A 23,105-nucleotide genomic window follows, 5' to 3' on the forward strand; every position below is an offset into this window, starting at 1 on the left:
AATCCATTACCGAAACACTCACTATTGCCAGGCAATAGTGAGGGGAATTGTCCAAAGTCTTTCAAGGCACAAGGTTAAATCCACAAGGAAGCTGGGAACAAGGCTTGAATCTAGGAAACAAGGTCCGTGGTTCAAAACGAGGCAAGGTAGTCTAAAACTTGATTCTAAGAACAAAATCCGTGACTAAGGACAAAGCGAGGCAATTCTTGGAGACTTGAGCAGGCGAGGCAAGGAAACTGGATTGTGGACTTAGCGAAGTCCACACTAGGCTGGAAACATGGAATTCACTCCCGAAGCTGAGCTGTTGTCTCCGCAAAGAATCAACAGAGCCCGATACTTTTATCTGGGTCTCATTTCCCGCCAAACGGGCGTCCAGCGTTCTCTTTCCCTAGAGAACAGGGAACGAAACCCAACTTGCAGGTGTGAGACTCACTGGATTTTCCCAGGGGAAACATGGCTAATCAGTCTCTTGCTTGGCAGCAATTCGGGCACTCCTCCGAATTCTCTCTCTCACTCCCCTATCTGCCGAGAAGGATTGCTTTCTAGCGAAGGGAGGTGAGCGTTGATCAAGGTCAGTTTTAATTGGTTCTTGGACAAGAACCTCAGGCATCTGGAAAAACTCTGGCTCTGGCTGTGAAAACCCCATGCTTTCATCCTCATCTGTCACAGTGACACTAGGCACAGGACTACAAAACCCATGAGGCATCACATCTTCTGTGTTTCGGTTTTGCTTCCTGTGTTCCAGTTTGATTCTGTGCCTTGGACTAATCCTTGATACCTTGCTTGGACTAATTTTGATACCTTTATTGGGACTCAAGGACTAACCGCCTTGAGTCCCTACAGGTGAGAAAGGCGGGGTAAAATGTTTGTGTATGTATGTGTGTGTGTGTGTGTGTGTGTGTGTGTGTGTGTGTGTATATATATATATATATATATATATATATATATATATATATATATATATATATATACACACACACACACTTTGATATACTGTTTGGACTGATCTTTGAGTGACTTTTTTAGACTCTCGCTTCAAGATTCTCAAGTACCTTGTTCTTGAAACCCATTTTATTGACTTTGAACTTTGATTTGCTACTGCTTGCATATAATCTTCAATAAACAGCTTGCATGCTTATATTCTGGGGCTCCAGTGTGGTTTTGAAATGCCTCTGCAGCCCAGGGGTGCAATATTTAGAAATATTGAGCAACGAGGAATGGGCAAAATCCCAAGGAATTTGTTCCACTGCCTAGTGACTGTTATTATGAGATGAAAAAAATATTTCCCCCTTCCTGTTTCAGAGCCCAGATGGAAACTTGTCCAGTGTTTTATGGCTGGAGACCACCTCAGAGAGTTCATTCCCACCTACCCACCCACTCTAAACAATCAGTTCTGTGAACCAAACACCTAGGTTTAATTGTTCAAGCCCTGTGCTACATGGTTAGTCAGTAATTTACACAATATGGCAATGGCATTATTTATGTTCTCAGACTTTGTGGCAAAACTACTTGGACAAGCGGGAGTACCCTTTATGTGGAATGTTTAAGGGATAGTGGGTGGAGTAGGGAACAAGGCATTTAGATTTAGTCTCTGAGATTCTCTCTGAGATTTAGAGATACTGAACACCCTATGCAGAGATAGATCCATATACGAAGAGGCCCTTGGGAGTGTTGCCCTGCTGCCCCACCCCCATAAGTTTACAGGGTACAGAAAGACAGAATATTGGGCATAAAATCCAATACACTGAAGAGAGCATTCAGTTGATTATTATATGAACTTTCTTACTGGACCTTTTCATACCATCACATTATATGGGCTTGCCTACACTGGCACTATACCCTGGTTTGAACCAGAAGTTGCTCCTAGACATCCAAATTATGTCCAGGTACTTCTGTTGGTAATATAGGGCAAAATTGGATAATAAAGACATTATTATAAGTCAGAGAATGTTCTGTAGTATCAATGAAATTCTGGAGCAGCCCCACACTCCAGGGTGGTATGGACAGCTAGACTGGCTATTATTCAAACCGGCCCACTGTCCATACAGCCAGGTATCACTGTCCCCTTTTCCCTGAGCTCCATGGTGTAGAGAAAAGTGGGCGGATAACAGCCACATCACTCTGTCATCAGGTGCCTTTGTGACATCAGCAAAGGCATTCAAGCAACCAGAGATAAGCCTTTGCCCTTATGATCGTGCTAATTTCTATGACTTCTTTTTCACATAAAAGAAATTTGGCAACTATGCAATGCAAAGTATACATCCCCTTAACTATTTTTATTACCGGTATGTGTAATTTCGTCAAATGAACATATTAGGGTGTTGCCTTGCAAATTTGGTGTGTAGCAAAACATACAAACACATAGTTGAAAGAAGAGCATATTTTCTGTGTAAGACAAATAAAAACAAAGTTCTAGAACACTAAGCCACTCTTTTCAATACATTCAATGCAGGCTGTTCTCATAGGGATTTGGAAGCAGGGTGTGTGTGTAAAGATCAAATACTTTATGAAGATATAAAAAGAATTAAGCAGGATAACACTCTACCTTTTAGTGGATTCTTAGGGGGGAGCACCATGGTTATTTTCATTTGAGTCAACTGGTTGAAGATGTCTCTTTGAGAAGGTTGGAGGATATCCTTTAAGAAAAGATCCATTTTTCTGTCTAAGTGCACAAGTTGTTACACAGGAAACATGATACACTTCTTCCTCTCATTCCAGAAGCTAGGCAAAGTTTTGCAAAAAAAAATTGCATGTGTCTGCCAGTACACATTGTTGCTATAGAGTTGCTGCTGTGCTGAAAAAAGGACTTGCTGGTATGCAGCTTGTATTGTAACTTCACGGGCCATTTGAATTGAAGGGACATTGCATTCACGACCAGCAAAATGTGAAGCTTTACTGCAGTGCACTGCACACCTAACACAAGGCAATGGGATATTCTGAGGCCTCTTTCTATAACAGTTGTGATCAATAGAAACATAGTGTCTAGATCAAGGAAAATAATAAGTACAACCCTAGGCTGATTGGTCAGACTTCACCTGGAATACTGTGTTCAGACTTGGCTACCACAATTCAAGAAAGTTAGAACATGTCTAAATAAGGTTAACCAAAATGATCAAAGGTCTGGAAACCATGCATTCTTATGAGAAGCATCTTTAGGGTGCTGGGTATGTTTAACTTGAAAAAGAGATTTATAGGTGACAAGTTAGCAATTTTTAAACATTTAAAGGATGCCGTATTGGAGCAAGCTTGTGTTTTGCTGCTCCAGGGACTAGAACATGGAATAATGGATTCAAACTGCAGAAAAAGAAATTACACTAAATCTTAGGAAGAACGTTCTGATCATAAGAGAAGTTTGAGTGGGATATGTTGCCATGGAAAGGGGTGGAGTCGCCTTCTCTGTAGGTTTTTAAACAGAATCTGGAGAGTAATCTGTTCAAAGTGTTTTCATTGGGTAATCCTGCATAGAAGGATATTGAACTGGATGTGATTCTATGTTTATTCTAATGTCTGTTATGCAAATCATTTGGTGACTTTATGTTTGTGGGTTATACTAGTATATTGGCTTTTTCTTAAGTTGCAAAAGGAGGCATGCATTACCCCTTTGGGAGACTTCTCAATGATTGCCAGAAAGTATCCGGTATAACTCCACTCCTACCCCGGCACCTACTGATTGTCTGCAGGAATATGCCAGGACAACTGCTTTGCCATGCTGTCCCCATCTGGCTGCCTTTACTCTCCTAGATGTTCACATATGTAGAGTGGAAAAACATTGCCCTGCCTGTTACCATCAGATAGGATCATGATCCGTATCTACCACTATCACAGTTGTTTTCAAAGAACCAGGCATATTAGTCTCTTACAACATGGGAGGAAGGAAGGAAGGAAGGAAGGGAGGAAGGGAGGGAGGGAGGGAGGGAAGGAAGGAAGGAAGGAAGGAAGGAAGGAAGGAAGGAAGGAAGGAAGGAAGGAAGGAAGGAAGGAAGGAAGGAAGGAAGGAAGGAAGGAAGGAAGGAAGGAAGGAAGGAAGTTGTGCCTTTAAGAATACCTTGTTTTTATTTAGCATGGGCTTTTATGAAAATAAATCTGCTGCTTTAGATACAAAGTAATATTGCATAGTTGAGGGAATAGGATGAAATATAATAGGATGCAGAAAGTTGCAGAACCATGACCCTTACCTTAAATTTTCAAAGGGCTGCGGATGGTGATACAGATCTTTCAAATCTTTACAGTAGTCAGTAAAGCTCTGAAAAATCTATACAGTTAATCCTTGAAATTATAATGGAAGACCCAAGCCCCATCTACACCGTACCTTAATCATAAGAGCTCCCATTTCAAAATAGGGGGTTGCTAGACAATGGCACTGGAAAACTCTCAGTGATTCACTACAAAGGAGGGAAGCCACGGGATAAAAAGGCCCCAATTTATCCCGTTTCTGGCTGACCCTGCATGCCAGAAAACACGTTTCCTTTTGTTGTATGCACAACAGCAAAGAGCATTGCATTAACATATGAAATTTGCCGTGAGACCATTGTCTCTTTTGATACCTCTATTTATGGACAGGAATGTATGAATATAATTCAATTCAGTTGTTTCTCTTTTGAGGGTGCTTCCAGACAGGCCAAATCATGACATTTAGAAGAGGGGCAAAAACAAACAAACAAACAAACAAAAACAAAAAAACAGCTACGGGACTTCAGAGCAGGTCCCCACACAGACCTGCCAGTCTCAGGCTTTCTCCCTCTATCATCCTCACTGGCCTCCCTTCTGTTTCTTGGGATAAAATGGAGGGTGGACGGGGGACATCTGCTGGAAGTTTTTTTAAGTATATGATTATGCATAGATCCATATATGCGCATATGCACATATCCTAATAGAATGAATACAAGCATATTAGTGTGTGTGTGTATACAGATATTGCCGGATTTCCCCCTTCCCTTAATTACAGTAGAGTCTCACTTATCCAACCTTTGCTTATCCAATGTTCTGTATTATCCAATGCAGTCTGCCTTTTAATAGTCAATGTTTTTGTAATCAATGTTTTCAATACGTTGTGATGTTTTGGTACTAAATTCGTAAATACAGTAATTACTACATAACGTTACCTTGTATTGAATTGCTTTTTCTGTCGAATTGTTGTAAAACATGATGTTTTGGTGCTTAATTTGTAAAATATAACGTAATTTGACATTTAATAGGCTTTTCCTTAATCCCTCCTTATTATCCAACATTTTCACTTATCCAACGTTTTGCCAGCCCGTTTATGCTGCATAAGAGAGACTCTACTGTATTTATAAAAGCTCTGTTTACAGTGTTAATTAAAGAGTTTCAGAGAGTTCTAATGGCTCTCCGTTCATGCTTCCTTTCAATCAGCTGTGGATCGGTTTGACAGTCCAAACAGCTGATCAGTTGTTTTGGGCTTTTAAAAAGGGACCGACATCAGCTGGAGTAGTCTCCACAGGGGAGACGGAAGAAAATCTCATTGACTGAACCCACCCAAAACCTGATTTTTGGTAAGTGGTTTTGTTGCTTCACACCTCAACATTAACTGGCCATTTTAAAGATCTAGCATCTTCTGTATCCTTTTTAAAATTTAGGTCAAGGGACATGATTTGCATTTTACTGGATCCTATTACATTCTATCCCACTCCTGTGTAAATATGCTTTACAACTGTGTAAATATTACCTGTAGCTAATGGGTTAAATATCATTCTGTTTTAGTTCTGAAGAAGTTTACATCCACTGTCCACAAAGGCTCATGCTAAGATAAGTTGGTCTTAAAGGTGCTGCCATGCTTCTTTTCTTTTCTCCCTCCCTTCCCCACTTTTTATTCTATCAGACTAGTCAAGCTGACATTCTTATGTCAATTTGTTCTAACAGAGTTGGAAAAGTTCATTTTTCAGAACAGATCAGGCAAAACCCCTAGCTGGTCGGAGGATTCTAGTAACTGGATTCAAAAACTGCATTTTTCCCACAAATTCAGCTTGTAAAACTTATTATGAGGATAGTTTTTGATGAACATGGAGAAAGTATTTACTGGTAATAGTGGTAATAGGTCCTACCACTGAGCTATATGCACATCCTACTGCAAAATCCCTATGCATCAACAGTACTTATCTAGGTTCCTTTGTAGACTTGGGTTTATTTTATTTTATTTTGTTGGCTAAATGTACAGTATTCCTGAGCACCTGTATGAAATCTATAGATGTACAGGCTACACACGGACAGTGCAGAGAACCTGCAGAAATTGGGACCCTTCACACAGCATAATGAACACCAATGGTCAGACATGTAACTGCCATTATGCTCCTCTTTCCAACTTACTCCCACAAATTAGAAAAAACATATTTTGTTTACATCAAGAAGATTATGTTGCTACACAGTGTTCCTACTTGCACCCACCAATACCTATTTCTTGGTATTGTGATGTATGGAGTACCTGGTTCTAATGAAGGCCCCCTCTTCTCTCGAGGCCAACAGATTCTATCAGGTGGTGCGATGGAACATCAGGGCATTTCCTTCTTAAACTCTCTCTTCTGATGCTTGCTGGATATAAGACTCAACAGTGGTACAGGTGGTTGTCCCTTGTGATGGGAATTTGTTCGCAATACTTAGGCAGCTGTTCTTGTCTGCCCCTGCTCCTTTGAAATCTCCTGGTCTAAATCATTGTAGAATCTATCCTTATATATCTAGTATGGCTTTGTAGACTATTGCTAGGAGCTGGAATTGTGACATAGACGACACAGTAAGCCAGTTATTATTTCATTACTCTGCATTTGCATTTTGCAGCCCTGCTAGCTAGAGAGTCAACCAACCTTCTGGGTTTCTATTCTAATCAGTGACAATAAAGTTAACAGAAAAGGGTTAGAGAATTAGGTTAATCATCCAGTTTCAGAATCTACTTCAGTTGAGAGAAGAGGTGTTAAATTGCCATTTTAATTAAATTCCTTTACTAAAAGTCTTATCTGAATGAAGGAGCCCCCGATGGCGCAGTGGGTTAAACCACTGAGCTGCTGAACTTGCTGACTGAAATGTCGACAGTTCAAATCCAGGGAGCAGTGAGCTCCCACTGTTAGCCCGAACTTCTGCCAACCTAGCAGTTCGAAAAGATGCAAATGTGAGTAGATCAATAGGTACCACTCCAATGGGAAGGTAATGGTGCTCTATGCAGTTGTGCTGGCTACATGACCTTGAAGGTGTCTATGGACAATGCCAGCTCTTCGGCTTAGAAATGGAGATGAGCACCAACCCCCAGAGTCGGACATGACTAGACTTAATGTCAAGGGAAAACCATTACCTTTACCTTTACTCATATGAATGAAGATAAAACTGACATCGGAAATCCTCCTTTTCCCCACCTCTATTCCAAGCACAGGAGAACAGACAACTTACTTTCCCCCTTCTTCAGCATGCTCCATTCCATGACATCTAATATTATTGTGCATCTTTGTTTGTAGAGCTTCCATCTAATGGATTTTAAGGAATCATTGTGATTTTTCAACTTTTCAACCATTTACAGAAACTTTCACTGAAAAACAAAGAGCTATAACAATTTTTCCATACTTTACTTTATTAAATGATACATATAAACATTCTAACATACTTTCTAAAAGCCTTACTAAAAATGAAGTCCAGCTAGGATAATCTAATTACATAAGGCTGCCCTCTCCCTGCCCCATGAAAAGGTCTGTGTGTGTGTGTGTGTGTGTGTGTGTGTGTGAGAGAGAGAGAGAGAGAGAGAGAGAGAGAGAGAGAGAGAGAGAGAGAGAGAGAGATGCTCCGCGCTTTCAGGAACCAACTAATAGATTTGATCTGATTCTCTATAAACCAGATTGAACAATAAACTAATAATAACAACAACAACAACAACAACAACAACAACAACAACAAGTTTACTTCTCACATGCCTCTCCTTGTGGCTCAAAAGCAAACAATAGTAGTCTCAGAATCTTGGGTTGATTGAGGCTCGATCTACACTGCCATATAATGCAATCTGAATTTGTGTTATATGGCCAGTGTAGGCTCATATAATGCAGTTTAACTGCATTGAAATGTATTATATGTGTTTACATTGACCATATAATTGAGTTACAGACTGCATTATATAGCAGCGTAGATGGGGCCTAAGGCACATTTAGTTAGCACTTCTCTGGAGTTGAACTCCTAGAAACCACAGCGCTACCAAACAAGAGTATGTACTAAGAAGCCATTGGGAAGCTTCTGCACAAACACAAGGTGATAAAACCAGATACATCAGCAGTTGTTATCATTTTGGACAGAAAAACTAATTCATCAATGAAATGTGATTAGAATGCAGTTAAAAGAATAGCCCATAGCTGAAACAAATTACACACTATCATTATAAGGAACCATCAAACCCCAAGTTAATAGGATATGTAAATACAGATGGGGCCAATGATGTCATGAACTGGGAATTTATACTCCTTTATGGAGATGGAATACTTGATTGGATTATACAGAAGCAAAAGTCAGTCACAAACTCCTCTGCTGAGCTGGATGTGTTTCTAGTTCAGGTGCATGTAAACAATTAAAGTGGCTGTTACATGTTACTGTTGGATTTTGTAAGAGCCTAGGCCAACAGAGATATTTTAAGACAACCAAGGATGCATAAAAATCTTTTTAGGCAAAGTTTAATCCTCAGTTTAATCATGTTGAAACAACATATTGTTTCATTAAAAATGCATATGAACAAGGGCTTGTTGAAGTATAATACTTCTGAACAGAAGACATAATTGCAAATGTTCTTTCTAAATCAGATGAGTACCAAGCTCTATGAGAGAAAATCAATCTTGTGGATTTCTGCGTACATTACTGAGAAGGAGCGCTGGAAATGGAGCAACACTCTCAGTATTTAAAGAGCTGTGTATATCTTACAGAGAACAAGAGTGTTTTAGTGACCTGAAAATTTCTCATATATCACCCCCTCATCCTAACCTCTAGGACCTCTTCACAAGGGGCATTCCTGACCCGTTTTGCTACTTCTATGCGCAGCTTGGAAGGGGCCTGTTGTGCGCCATCACACATTCCTCCCAAAATGGAGAGGAAACACCGAAAGGCACTTTCTCCTCCACGACAGGGCGGAAAATGTTGTTTGGGTAGCTCCAACAGAGCTATCCTCACTTTCCACCCCTTTTTGCTGTGTGATGGCAGAAAGGGCAGCGGGGCAATGCTCATTGCTGCACATTGCCTTCCTTTCTGCCATCTAATGTGCGGATGGAAAGGGTGCCAACCCTGTCCTGTCCCCACTATGTGATGAGGGCAGAGGAGAAGGTGCGTGGGGCACCACAAGCTATCACAAGCTATCCTGCGCACCTTCCCTTTTGTGGTGCAAAGGCACACCCAAAAGGGTCGTGTGAAGAAGTCCTTTAGGCTGATATTCTTAAGGATTGCTCTCTCATCTCTGTACCTCTTTTTTGTTCTCTTGCTGCTTCAAAAGTAGAACATAGGCTTCATCAATAGCTGTTTAATCTGGCCCTGGAAGTGGTCACATCTACCTGCTCCCAGATGGCTGCAGAACCTCATGAAAGATCCTGGCTGTTGCTAGCACCCAGGCCTGTAGCGAGGGGGGGTTTTAGGGGTTCAACCCCCCCCCCCCAAAATTTTTCAAGTTATAAAAAAAATCTCGTTTACTCATGAATTTTAACTGGTTAACCAAATCCCCATGCTAAGTCTATGAGATGCAAAACATTAAGAGTCCCTCCAGGCACTATCTCAAGCAGATATTGACAGGTTTGTAGCGGGGAGGGGTATGTGCTAGGGGTTCAAACCCCCCCCCCCCCGAAATTTTCAAAACCCCTCCCGAAATTTTTTTCTGGCTACGGCCCTGCTAGCACCCTATGCTAATAGCAGCAGAAACATCCTCCTGACCAAAAAGGAGGAGGTAGCAACACCCCCCTCCCCAAATTCCTATTTGCACAGACTCCTCTGTTGATATCAGCACAGAACATTTGTGACAGCCAGGAACTCTCAGGGAGCAATGTAGGCATATTAGAATGCCAATGGTGCTGCCATAGGACCAATTCAACCTCTTTCCCTGTGCTGATGAGCATGGAGAAAAGAAGATGGTTGTGGTAGCCCATGTGGACAACAGACCAGTCTGAATTGGAGTCCTGCTATCCACACTATGTTGAAATTGTGGGATTCCTCCAGAATGTCAAGCAAACTCTGGAGCATCATCTAACATTTCTTAATCCAGATTAACTCAGTTCAAAGTATATGATGTTCCCTAGCTGAGTGATAACTTCTTCCAGTCTCCTCTTCCAGACTTATGCTTTCCTGGCTCAGTGCATAGGCCACTCCTCTTTACTATGATTTTATAGCAATATATTAACTTCAGGGGTGGTGGCTGAACCTAACTTTGCCCAAGACAGACTTACAGAATGTATCTCAGCACTCTTATGCACTCTCTCATCCAAAAGAGAACAAAAGAGGGTGCAGATTTGCAGAAAGTTTGCATGTGTTTGTTTCAATGTGTTGCTTTATAAAGCAAGGGTTTTATATCAGGATGATCTTAGTCAGAGAACACTGATTAATTCTTAGAACAAAACTATTTTGTGAAAACGAGGCATCTGCCTGCTACACATAGGCCAAAACTGCTCACCCCTCTCTCATTTGGGAAGTGAAATGCAGAGTCACATAGAGAGAGCTGTTGTGTCATTGAATGCCAAGAGGTGCTGCCAAGTGCTCCCTTGACTTCCAGCATTCCTAGAAGTGAGTAAGCTTCTCCTACCCTTTACTGCCAAGAATTGTAGAGACATTTGTTCCTTCCTTTGTTTGGGGGAAAAGAACTAATGTACGACAATAAAACCATGTCAGTGCAAACAACTGCATTGGGGCAGGGTGGGGAGACAAATGTGTGTGACTACTACTTCAGGAAGGGTGGTTTTCCCATTCACAGGGCTTTTTGGCAAATGTGTTTGCATGTTTGTGGATATTTTAGTGACTGGATTGTCCTGAGATCACCATGTCCACAGTGAGGACATACATATGACTGAATGGAGGTTCAGGCCAGGAGCCTCGCCTTCTCTTTCTTCCTCTCCTGGGCAGGGTCCACTTATCCTCCCAAATGCTTCCAGGCTGTATGTCACTGAGAAGCAAGCATTAGCTCATGAATTGGACACCCCTGTGTCCAGGCCCTGGGCGGTTCCAGAGGAAATGCCTAAATGTGGAGCATGTCTGACTCACATCTTAATTTACAGCTATCCCATGGGACCGGGCTGGTTTTACACCTGACTGTTATATAAAAGAATCCAAAACCACCTCCAGAGAAGCTGGAATGTGGCAGGGGGAGAGAAGCCTTGATGGATTTGTTTATGTGGTTGATAACATATTCCATTCCCTAGATGAACCTGGGTCCACAAAAATTTACTCTAAAGCTTTCCCTCTAAATGTATCTAGCATTTCATAATTATATATACAGTAATGTATACTGGTGTTGTGCCATACATTTTTATTCACTTGACACCAGGGATTTTGCTGACAAGAGTTTGTATTTTAAAGGGCACAATCTCTTGTGCATTTACAGTTTTGTCATCTGAAATGAATGCTATTTATAAGTAGTCAATTGCAATGTTAGTCTGCAGTACAATTCCCGTATCCCTGGGGATATGTTTCTGAACATACTGTGGAAATAGGAAACCATGGGTCCTAGGGAATTCTATTGATTAAACAACTTTTTCCATCAATTACTATAGAGTCACATTGAAATATATAGAAATTTCCTAGAGAGGCCTCATCTCTAGAAATTTGCTAGGTCCTCCAACACATCTCTATATTAACTTCTTGCACAAGCGTTCTATAGAATTGCCTCAAGAACTAGATAATTCCAGGAACTGATACATTTTGTCTGGTGTAAGTAGGTACCAATTCCATGGATATGGGGTTTATATTGTACTGTCCAATTAGAAAAGTTCTCCAGGCAGGGTCATAGAAAAGAGAAACCTGTTGGAGTTGGAATTAGGTATCTCTTTTTTGAAAAGAGAAACCTGTTGGAGTTAATTATATCTCTTCAATTTCTCTTAATTTTTCTTTCTGAGAGGAAGCTTACTATTCCACTATGAAACTTTAAATTAGGAAACATTTTGATTAAAAAAAATCTCTATTGCCAGCTGTTAAAACAGCAAGCAATGAACAACAACAACAACAACAACAACAACATTTTATTTATATTCTGTCCTATCTCCCCAAGGGGACTCAGGATGGATCACAGTACACATACCTGGCAAACATTTGATGCCATTTGGACAAACAGGACAGAACAGAATAGATAAACAGAAGGAGGTATGTTGTCTTGAAGTCCAGTTTTCTGGTGCCTTGGAGGTTGAGTTCGGATTCAGTCACAGGGGGTGCTGTTGCTCCATTCTTTATGACAAAGAACCATCAGGACTTCCTGCTTCCACCTTCCTCTTAGTCACTGCATTTCTGGTTTTGTTCTTTATGGCATCGTAAAATACCTACCCTGCAATTTGCAGCACCTAATTTCTCTACTTACAGCTCTAAGCTAGTACCCAATCCATGATTTTATCACTTTATCTTGTATGTGGTTTTTATGACTTGCTTTTATTGTCTAATTGATTTGTTTTATTGTTTTGTTTTTATATTGTTCTGTCCGGGCTTGGCCCCATGTAAGCCGCCCCGAGTCCCTTCGGAGAGATGGGGTGAGGTATAAGAATAAAATAATAATAATAATAATAATTATTATTATTATTATTATTATTATTATTATTATTATTATTATTATAAGCTATTTTCAACTGCTTAGGTAAACATGAGCTGGGCTTGACGGTCAAGTGCTCGCCCTGATCGGGCTTCGAACTGGCAACCTTTCAGTTGGTAGACCTTATTACTGCTGGTGATTTACCAGCTGTACTACAGTCCAGTCCATATAATATAATTAAAAGAGCATAGGCTGAAGTTCCTTTTCCATATATATATTTCAGGTTCATTGTTGCTTCTATGATAAAGTTCCATGAATTTAGAAACACTAGCCTGTAGCTTGAGGGATCCCTATTTCGGCTTTGTATGTTAAACATTGTTTTCTTCATATAATTGTTCACTATATTGGAGCACACTAAATTAATAGAATTGGCTCTAATAGAGGTGGTATTTTAAGTGGTAAGCATGAGCATTTCTCAATCATATTCTTGAGACTAACAAAGAAAAAGCAGTTCTTTTTCACATGAAGCATGCATAATAAGGCTATAGAAAAGCTTTAAGAAGCCAGGAAACCTGGTAACAGTGGGTATGGCCAATAATCCACGTATCACTTCAATCACATTTCAAAGAGAAGACAGGCAAGAGCAATCTGAGAATAAAAGAGAAAGGGGGGACAGGACCAAACAGATAAAGTAGGCTGATGAGTATAGTTTGGACCCAAAATATTCTCTTACAGTCAAGAATAGAGGCTTGGACTTCAAAGGTTCAGCTGCCACTGCTACTGAATTCCAGAGAGAGGGAAGTGCCTGAGGAAGAACAGAGCAGAAAAAGGCTGCTGTGTGGGAGGAACAGAAGAAGGTTGCATGTGGAGAGAGATTAATACAAGCTGAGCAACTCTGGAAAGAAACTGAAAATGGCATGGTATCTGCTCCACAGCCCCCACATCTCATCACATATCAGGGTACCAAACAAAAGTGCAATATTTCAAGGAGGGTGGAATCCTTCTTAATAATGTTCAGAATTGAAGAATAACCATCACAACCACCACCACCACCAAAAAATCTGCTCCATGTATTTTTGGCAGCCTAATTGAGCTACAAGAAGAACTTCCCTCCGTATCATATCAGTTTGGCAAGATGATAGACTTTTCTTTTTGGAGAAGGGAAATGTGTTGCAAGGCAACATGTATACTCAAAATTCAACACGTATGATTATTTATGAATCTGTCTGATATTAAAAGGCTGAACTTCTACATAAGCAGAAGTATATTTTGGGAAATGGCATTCATAACCTTTCGGAAAACACCATTTGGAGATCACAACTTTTTAAGAAAAGCGTGAGCTTTCAGAGATAAGCCAAAAACCCTTTAAGAGTAGCATCTTCTCTTATGGTATGCAACCAGATATAATTAAGCAGGGCAATTGTCTCAGTTGTTTGACTGAATAACCTGTTATTTCTGATCTGTTAAAAAACAGAGATTTGCCAGTGCATAAAAACAGCAGGTCTGAATTAGTCTGCAGTCTGCTACCTGAAATTGTCTGTCTGTAGTCTGTCTGAATTATATGGTCTGCAGTCATTCCAACTTCTCAGGAACCATAGAGTAAAGGAAGCTGCATACCAGAACATATATACAGGAAACAGTAAGCAACAGGATTGTAGATAAACATTACTAGAAAAGGCATGAAGAAGGTTGTCATTTCCAACAGTATAAAGGCCCTTTTACTCACACAACCGTGTGTGTGTGTGTGTGTGTGTGTGTGTGCGCGTGCGCATGTACACGCCAAGAGAGCCCAGTGGCAGTCTAAGTATATGTGTGTGCACCTCCAGGTTGCCTGTTGACAGTGATCGCATGAATTTGTAATAGAATTTTCTTAGGCAAGGAATACTCAGATATTTTTGCCAGTTCCTTCCTCTGACAAAATGCCTACACTACTCCCATCCAAGTACTAACTAGGGCTGACCCTGCTTAGTGTCCAGGACCAGAAGAGATCTAACTGCTTTAGTGTATTGAGTTCCCAGCTGCCAATACATGTGGCTTAAAGGATCACAATTGATTATACTATTTCATACAAGAGGCATCCTCTTTCTGTGACATTGCATATAATGGAACATGAGCATCCACAAATTTTGGTATGTACTGGGGCCAAAGGTCCCAGGCTCAAATCCCGGGAGCAGAATGAGCACCTGCTGTTAGCCCCAGCTCCTGCAACCTAGCAGTTCGAAAACATGCAAATATGAGTAGATCAATAGGTACTGCTCCGGCGGGAAGGTAACGGCGCTCCATGCAGTCATGCCGGCCACATGACCTTGGAGATGTCTATGGACAACGCCAGTTCTTCGGCTTAGAAATGGAGATGAGCACCAACCCCCAGAGTCGGTCATGACTGGACTTAATGTCAGGGGAAACCTTTACCTTTACTGGGGCTATAGAACCACACCCCAATGGATACCAAAGGCCTGTTATAGGTTCTCTAAATATATATGAATTCCAGTGAAATCCAGTAAACTCAATTCTAATGGGAACATAATGATTGGTAAAAGCCATGGAAGACTGAGTTAAAGCTGGATAGAACCAGGGAATGAGGTATAAGAGTATGGTCACTTATTTGATACAGTTCATGGATTTTCTCCCCAAAAGGTCTGTGAAGAATTATTGTTATGGCCAATTTCTTTGCAGGGAGGAAAGTAATGTTGCATTTAGCAACCAGCAATCTGTCAAAGCAAATGTAGTTGAACACTTCTGAAAAAAGTATTTACACCCATGACATAAGCTCCAGCTTGAAGACCTGGGTGATCAGCTACACAACTTGATGTGAGGAGAAGAACCAAGTTGTATTGCACAGGCACCCTGACATGACCATAACAGCCAAGCACTTGCAGGAAGCTCTGTATCCATCAGGGAAGTACTATATGTGATGGTCTAGTAGTACCAATGTAATCTTGACCCAACTTGACTGTCTAGACTAGTAAACATCAATGTGGCAACACAGCGGGTTGAACCCAGTGTATCTGGCTACTATTAAAGTCACTCTGAAGCCAGAACAGACCACAATTCTCAGGAATGGTTCTAGGTGAAACAACCAGTATAGATATGGCCTAATAATATACAGCATCCTTCTTGGTCTGAAAAAATGCACTGAAGAATCTCTCAGTAACATAAATATTGTGGCTGAAAAAAACCAGCTGGTTACCCAAAGAAAAATATGGATTTTCTGAATGTGTGTATGTGTTACTTAGGCTGCGTTACTCAAAATTAAGATGATTTGCTTTCACATGATATAAAAATGGACCATGTCTGATGTCATGTCTCACTTGAGAGCTACAGATTAAGAAAGCACAGCAGGAAAGCTATCTTTGGGATTCACAGTTCCTGTTTGCATTTGGCTCAGGGTGGAGCAGATGAAGTTCTTCATTCAATACAACGCTATTTTTAGAATCATGGACAAGGCAGGGGGCTATGTTTTTGACAGGTGCAATCTTGTTTCAGCTGTGAAGCATGCTGTCAATTTTATATTATTGCATTCTCTGACAATCCCTCTCTCAGAGAAGAATGTCAGCATTAACAGCAGTCGAAAGGACTTGCTTAAAGCAGTGATGATGTTGCCCTGGGTCTGCTTGGATTCTGAGATTCCTCTGGCACTCTCTCTGCAATCTAGATTCTAGCGAGTGGTTTTCTTTCCATGAGCTCATGCCATAAACATTTTTACACACACTTCCCCCTGTTATAATGATCAGAATATCCAGGCATAAAGGGCTGCTTTTCATTGACTGATGTTACACGGTGGTAGATGAAAAGACAAAGTTTGAAAGGGTGGGGGATAGTATTTTATGTCCTGTTGACTTGGAAGTCAACAATGAAGTTTGGCTGAGCATTAGTACAATAATAGCTTGCTTAATAACTGGCAATGTTTGCCACCTAAGTGTGAAGATATCCATCTTCTGCCATACAGTGGTCACTGAAAGTTAGGATGGGAAATGGACCCCCCCCCCCCAACAGTTAATATCCATGAATATCCTAAAACATCAGATCCAATCTGATCTTGGAAGCTAAACATGGTCAGGCCCTCTTCATACTTGGATGACAGATCACGAATGAATGTTGATTGCTGTCAGCAATATTTCAGAGGAAGAAACTAGCAAGTCTACGTCTAAGGGCCCTTCCACACAGCCATATAACCCAGAATAAAAGGTAAAGGTTTTCCCCTGACATTAAGTCCAGTCGTGACCGACTCTGGGGGTTGGTGCTCATCTCCATTTCTAAGCCGAAGAGCCGGCGTTGTCCGTAGACACCTCCAAGGTCATGTGGCCGGCATGACTGCATGGAGCGCTGTTACCTTCCCGCCGGAGCGGTAACTATTGATCTACTCACATTTGCATGTTTTCGAACTGCTAGGTTAGCAGGAGCTGGGGCTAACAGCGGGCGCTCATTCCGCTCCCGGGATTTGAACCTGGGACCTTTTGGTCCGCAAGCAAAGCAGTTCAGCGCTTTAATGTACTGTGCCACCAGAATATCAAGGCAGAAAATCCCACAATATCTGCTTTGAACTGAGATATCTGAGTCCACACTGCCATATATTCCAGTTCAAAGCAGATAATGTGGTATTTTATTCAGCTGTGTGGAAGAGGCCTGAGTTTTCCATGCCTAAAACTCCAGGAAATTCATTGTGTTGCCATAAGTCAGCCAGTGACTTGGAAGTCACATGTACACACATATGATGCAGGTGTATAGAAATAGTCTGTCTGCCCTCAACCCTCACACCAGTTCAGAAGCAGAGACAGCGGGAAGTTTTACACAAGCACTAAATTCCATTTTGGAAGTGAATGAAAAGGAAGCAATTTAACTGCAAATCACCTACACAAACATCCCAGGAATTGGTTCAGGGACAGTGGCCACAATATACCCTGATTGTGGATCAGAAGCTAATCACGGGCTGTTTTCCTTTCTTGCCCAGTCTGCTGAGATGTTCTGCTGTGCATAACCATGTCCATTCAGGATCAATGCTGGACCATAAAAGGGCATAGGAAATGAAAAGAAAGAGACAAAAAAAAAAAAGAGAGAGTCCTCATGGGAATGATGTGGCTTCCCTTCTGGAGGAGTAGCTATTATTTCTTTCTAATCAGCTGTGTTTCAAGAGTTTCTAAAAGTGCTTCAGGATAGCCATGTCCTGACAAATACTCTACATTTTCCCTTTCTGGTTTTGAGTCCTGCATGGGATATATTGTAATCAGCTTCAGTGCATTTTTTGGTTTAATCCAGACTTTCTTGTAAGTTTTTTTAATGTGCAGTTTCTGGCTTAATGCACATTGCAGCACATATTGGAGGTGAACATTTTGTGGACACCAAGCCCTTGAGCAGGCCCGGCCCAACACGGGACGCTAGCCACGCCCCCGCATTGGACGCCATGTTCCCAGGGGCGCTATCGAGCCCCTGGGAGGCGTGGCCACACTTGGCCCCGCCTCCGGCGCCCTGGCCCTGCCTCCCGCTCTGTGGGAGGCATGGCCGTGCAACGCGGGAGGCGTGGTCAAGTCTGGCCCCGCCTCCTGCGGCGCCTGCCGTAGGGACAGGGTGCCCGCCGCGGGAAGCGGGGCTGGCCACGCCTCCCGCCCGGGTACCTTGTCCCAGCCAAGCGGCAGCGGGCGTGCGCTGCGGGAGGCGTGGCCGGCCATGTCTCCCGCAGCGCACGCCCGCTGCAGCTTGGCTGGGACAGGGTGCCCTCCGCGGGAGGCGTGGCCAGCCCCGCTTCCCGCGGCGGGCACCCTGTCCCAGCCAAGCCGCAGCGCACGCCCGCTGCAGCTTGGCTGGGACTCGGAGAGGGTGCCCGCCGCGGGAGGCGTGGCCAGCCCCGCTTCCTGCGGCGGGCACCCTATCCCAGCCAAGCCGCAGCGCACGCCCGCTGCAGCTTGCCTGGGAGAGGGTGCCTGCCACGGGAGGCGTGGCCAGCCCTGCTTCCCGCGGTGGGCACCCTGTCCCAGCCAAGCCGCAGCGCACGCCCGCTGCAGCTTGGCTGGGAGAGGATGCCCGCCGCGGGAGGCGTGGCCAGCCCCGCTTCCCGCTGTGGGGGGCGGGGTCAGGGCGCCCGCACGCAGCGTAAGATGCGGGGCCAGGTCTGGCCCCGCCTCCCGCACTGCCCCACGCTGTGGGGGCGGGGTCAGGGCACCCGCACGTGGTGTGGGAGGCGGGGCCAGATCTGACCACGCCTCCCGTGGCGCGGTGGGGGGGGGGGCGCAAAAATTTTTTTGCGTACCCCTGAAGATTCCCTTGGGCCGGTCCTGCCCTTGAGCCAGCTTCAAACTGCATTATAGTATCTATGTAGAATTACCCAAAGAGGGAATGGAATATTCTTGGGGCTTAAATGATGATGCTTGCCATGGCAAAAGTGCATATACACATACCTCAAATGTCCTGTTTACTCTTGATTCTGTATTATTTGAGACTATTTTAGAACCTCTCTCTTAATTCTCCCTCCCCGCCGCCCTTCCCCTCTGGCTGGTTTTTTGGAAAGGCAAATTATTCCCTCACACAAGAGAGTTACTTAGTGCCAGCTTCCTTTCTTTTTGGAAATGAAATTAGCAAATGCATCTGAGCTCAGGGGTTGGTGATGCTTCAAGTTTCCTATTGAAGAATTAATATATGAGAAACACAGAACTGAAAAAAGTGAATTGGTATGCAAAACCAATCACCTTCTCTATAAATCTTTCAAAGAATAAATTTGCCTCAGGATTACAATAAGTTTGAAATGACGTGAAAGCAAACAACAACAGCAGCAGAAGCAGCAGCAGCAACAACAACAGATAGGATTGTTTAGATCTTTGGGCTGGTAAACTACTGAAATTTGAACTTAAATGAAAAGGGCAGGATTCCAATATATTTTGAAATGGAGGCAAGGAATGGGATTGAACTACAATGAGGATTCTCATTGGAAGGTTGGCTATGGAAAACCATTGGGCAAATCATACTCTTTCAACCACAGAGGAAGGCCATGACAAACTCCCTGTGAACAAATCTTGACAATACAATTCTGTGATAGAGTGATAGGGAAAACAGCTTGAAAACATACAACAGCAAATTAGGTTGTGAACATAAGCTGCATTTGCAAGTCTTTTTTCTATACTATATATCTCAAAGGAAATTCCATTGTAGGTTACTCTGAGGATATACACATTGCATTTAACATCTAGTTTGACCTATGATCTGAAAGAATGGTGCATAGTTTCTGAATCATCTTGGAAGAAGGTCCAGCTCAGCTAATACTATGACCTTTTTCTGATTTCATTCCTAAAACATTCCTGTTTCCGTTTTGTTTTCCTATGTAGCTCCGGAAGAAGCCTGACAACTCACTTTCCAAATGAATGCTCAAGGCCAGGCGCAGAGTGTCACATCCTTGACTTCCATCTCAGACAGGAGCAATGAGAGCCAATAGGCGCGTGTGGCGATGTACCCACAATCAGGACACTGTGAAACGGAAACTAGAAACACTGGTGTGTGTTCCCCTCAAAAGCCAAAGTTCACACGTTGCTAAGCCTATAATTTTGTCTCTGGACAGGATGAGATAAACTCCTTTCCAGGAAACATGATTCACTTTTGAGGTGGAAATGTATTTAAAGAGTTTATCTTGGTAAATGGCTTATATTGATTGACTTATATATTTTTAAAAGCATCTTCTTTTGTGAGAACCAGCATGATGTAAGTGGTTTAAGCATTAGACTGTGACTCAGGAAACCAGTGTTTGAATCCCTCCTTCACCATGGAAATCCACTAGGTGGTCTAGGGCAAATATCACTCTCTCAGCCTCACAGGAAAGCAAAAGCAAACCCCTTCTGAACAAATTTTGCCAGGAGACCACCATGATAAATTTGCCTTAAGATCATCATAGGTCAGAATCCACTTGAAGCTGCATAACTAAAATGGACTAGATAAATAGATATTGTAGGTCCCTAATCAATAGCACTGTTTGAGCCTATTTCCTGCACAGGGAAATTTTCAAAAGCAAGCACCAAGCCTGCAATAGCCCAGCAATAGCTTTTAGTTACAACAGAATCCTGTCCCATCGGAGAACACCTTACCTGGTCTGTAGTGATTCTGAAGTCCTTCCCTCGCAGCCCTGCCTTGAAATTTGTCCCCTCTGACAGGAGACCAGATCTTCAACTCCCTTCTCATCTGCTCTATATGGAGAAGGCAAACATGAATGAAACAGAATCTACTAGTCCTCTAAGAGCTGGTTGAATCCCAACACTGAGTCTCAGCCAGCTTCCGAAGCATCAGATGAGCAAACCTGATTACTTCCATTCTTACTTTCTTCACCAAGGATTGAGAAGGAATCTCCAAATTGTGCTTTGACCCATGCCTGTGAAATTATTCTGCCGTGGTAAGGAGACACCTGATCCTTCACCCTAAACAGGAACATAGTTGAGTCAAGCCATTGGTGTATCTAAACTTACACTATGCTAAGTCAATAATTCCTCTCATAGCCATGATTCTCCAGGTTTCCAGCAAGGATACCCCTTTTATCCTACCTTGAAATTCCCGGTTTTCTCCCACACAAGTGCTAGCCAGATCTGGCCCTACTTAAGTTCAAAAACAGATAGGAACAGTTATGTCAGCACCCTTGTATTACAACACAGAAACAAGGAGACAAGGAGAATTCATGGTAAAGTAATTCACAGTTGTCAACAAGAGGTCTTAGCTCATCTTTAAAATAGGTTTTGAGTTCATCCCACCAGAGCCGGTCCAACAATGAGGCGAATTAAGTGGTCGCTTGGGGCGTAAAACATACGTGGGTGCAGTCAAGACTGCTTTTTCTGTTGATTTCTTGTAAAACATGATGTTTTGGTGCTTAATTTGTAAAATCTTAATGTAATTTGATGTTTAATAGGCTTTTCCTTAATCCCTCCTTATTATCCAATATTTTTGCTTATCCAATGCGTTTATTTTTCAGTGATTGGTTTTTTTGGGGGGAGGGGGGCAAAGTTCTGTTCGCCTACACTTGAAAAATACCTAGGGCCGGCTCTGCATCCCACCCTATCGGATGTAGTGGCTGTCAAACTGAAAACATTAATAACTGAAGTGCACAGTATTCTGCCCAATGTAGATCTGACATTTGCCTACAAAGAAAACCAAGCAAACGAAATGTTGAACATATGTTGAAACAACCTGGAAATAAACTTAAACAGCCCAATTTAAATTTCTAATTCTGGAAAATGAGCATGATTAGAAAAGTTTGAATGTGGCTGCACAAATTGGGTAGGTGTGCCACCTGTCTGTGGTTCATGAAAGAGAGAGAGGGAGGTTTTGACTGCTAGCATTGTCAACCTGCACATTTATAAAAATGAGGTCCCTTTTGCTCGGCTGCCATCTGCCATGGCCAAGAAGCTGTTTTTTGTCAGCCAAAAAATGTGTCAGCTTTGAAAACACAGCTGGCAGCTTTGAAACATTATGCCAGATGGGCAGTTTGACAACTCAATCCAACATAACTCATGGATATGCAGGTGCATGGAGCTGTCTTATATTGCATCAGACCATTAGTACATCTACATTGAGAGTGCCAGACTTTAAACATGTAGGCTCAATTGTGATAGGTTTTGTATTTTAATCAGGGCCGGCCCCACTAATGCGGCAGCTGACGCCGCCGCCTCGGGCGCAGGCCCGGGGGGGCGCCGTCAGGCTGGGCGGGAGGCGGGGCACCGCCCTGACGGTGCCCCGCCTCCCGCCCAGTGCGCCCTGGCCCGTCTGGCCTGCTAGAAAAGGCCAGACGGGCGAGCGGGAGTAGCGTGGGAGGCGGGGCCAGCTCTGACGCCGCTCCCCCCCCCCCGCCCAGCGTGCCTTGGCCCTGCCTCCCACGCAGCGTGGGAGGCGGGGCCAAGGCACGCTGGGCGGGGGGGGGGGGAGCGGCGTCAGAGCTGGCCCCGCCTCCCACGCTACTCCCGCTCGCCCGTCTGGCCTTTTGTAGCAGGCCAGACTCAGCGGAGGTTTCTCCAGGCCGCGATTGCGGCCTGGAGGAACCTCCGCTGAGTCTGGCCTGCTACACAAGGCCAGACGGGCGAGCGGGGGTAACGTGGGAGGCGGGGCCAGCTCTGACGCCGCCCCCCCCGCCCAGCGTGCCCTGGCCCCGCCTCCCACGTTGCGTGGGAGGCAGGGCCAAGGCACGCTGGGCGGGGGGGGGGAGCGGCGTCAGAGCTGGCCCCGCCTCCCACGTTACCCCCGCTCGCCCGTCTGGCCTTTTGTAGCAGGCCAGACTCAGCGGAGGTTCCTCCAGGCCGCAATCGCGGCCTGGAGAAACCTCCGCTGAGTCTGGCCTGCTACAAAAGGCCAGACGGGCGAGCGGGGGTAGCGTGGGAGGCGGGGCCAACTCTGGCCCCGCCCCCCCGCCCAGCGTGCCCTGGCCCCGCCTCCCACGCTGCGTGGGAGGCGGGGCCAGGGCACGGGGGGCGGGGCC

General features: G+C 43.6%; 2 long non-coding RNA genes across 3 annotated transcripts in view; one reads left to right on the forward strand and one right to left on the reverse strand.

The window, feature by feature from the left end:
* Positions 1-6,696, reverse strand: part of LOC134296273 (uncharacterized) — a 49,487-nt gene extending 42,791 nt beyond the window's left edge. The window contains exons 1-2 of the long non-coding RNA XR_010002917.1: positions 6,437-6,696; positions 2,546-2,636 (exon numbers count right to left, since the gene is read on the reverse strand). This is a non-coding gene — a long non-coding RNA (uncharacterized LOC134296273). The remainder of the gene's footprint in view (positions 1-2,545; positions 2,637-6,436) is intronic.
* LOC103277810 (uncharacterized) overlaps positions 1-23,105 on the forward strand; it is a 60,316-nt gene that overhangs the window by 33,513 nt on the left and 3,698 nt on the right. The window contains exons 2-3 of one of the 2 annotated variants that reach the window (XR_010002919.1): positions 5,371-5,510; positions 19,987-20,288. This is a non-coding gene — a long non-coding RNA (uncharacterized LOC103277810). The remainder of the gene's footprint in view (positions 1-5,370; positions 5,511-19,986; positions 20,289-23,105) is intronic. The other variant, XR_010002918.1, reaches the window with a different exon arrangement.

Source organism: Anolis carolinensis, chromosome 2 (genome assembly GCF_035594765.1).
Source record: "Anolis carolinensis isolate JA03-04 chromosome 2, rAnoCar3.1.pri, whole genome shotgun sequence".
Lineage (NCBI taxonomy): Eukaryota > Metazoa > Chordata > Lepidosauria > Squamata > Dactyloidae > Anolis > Anolis carolinensis.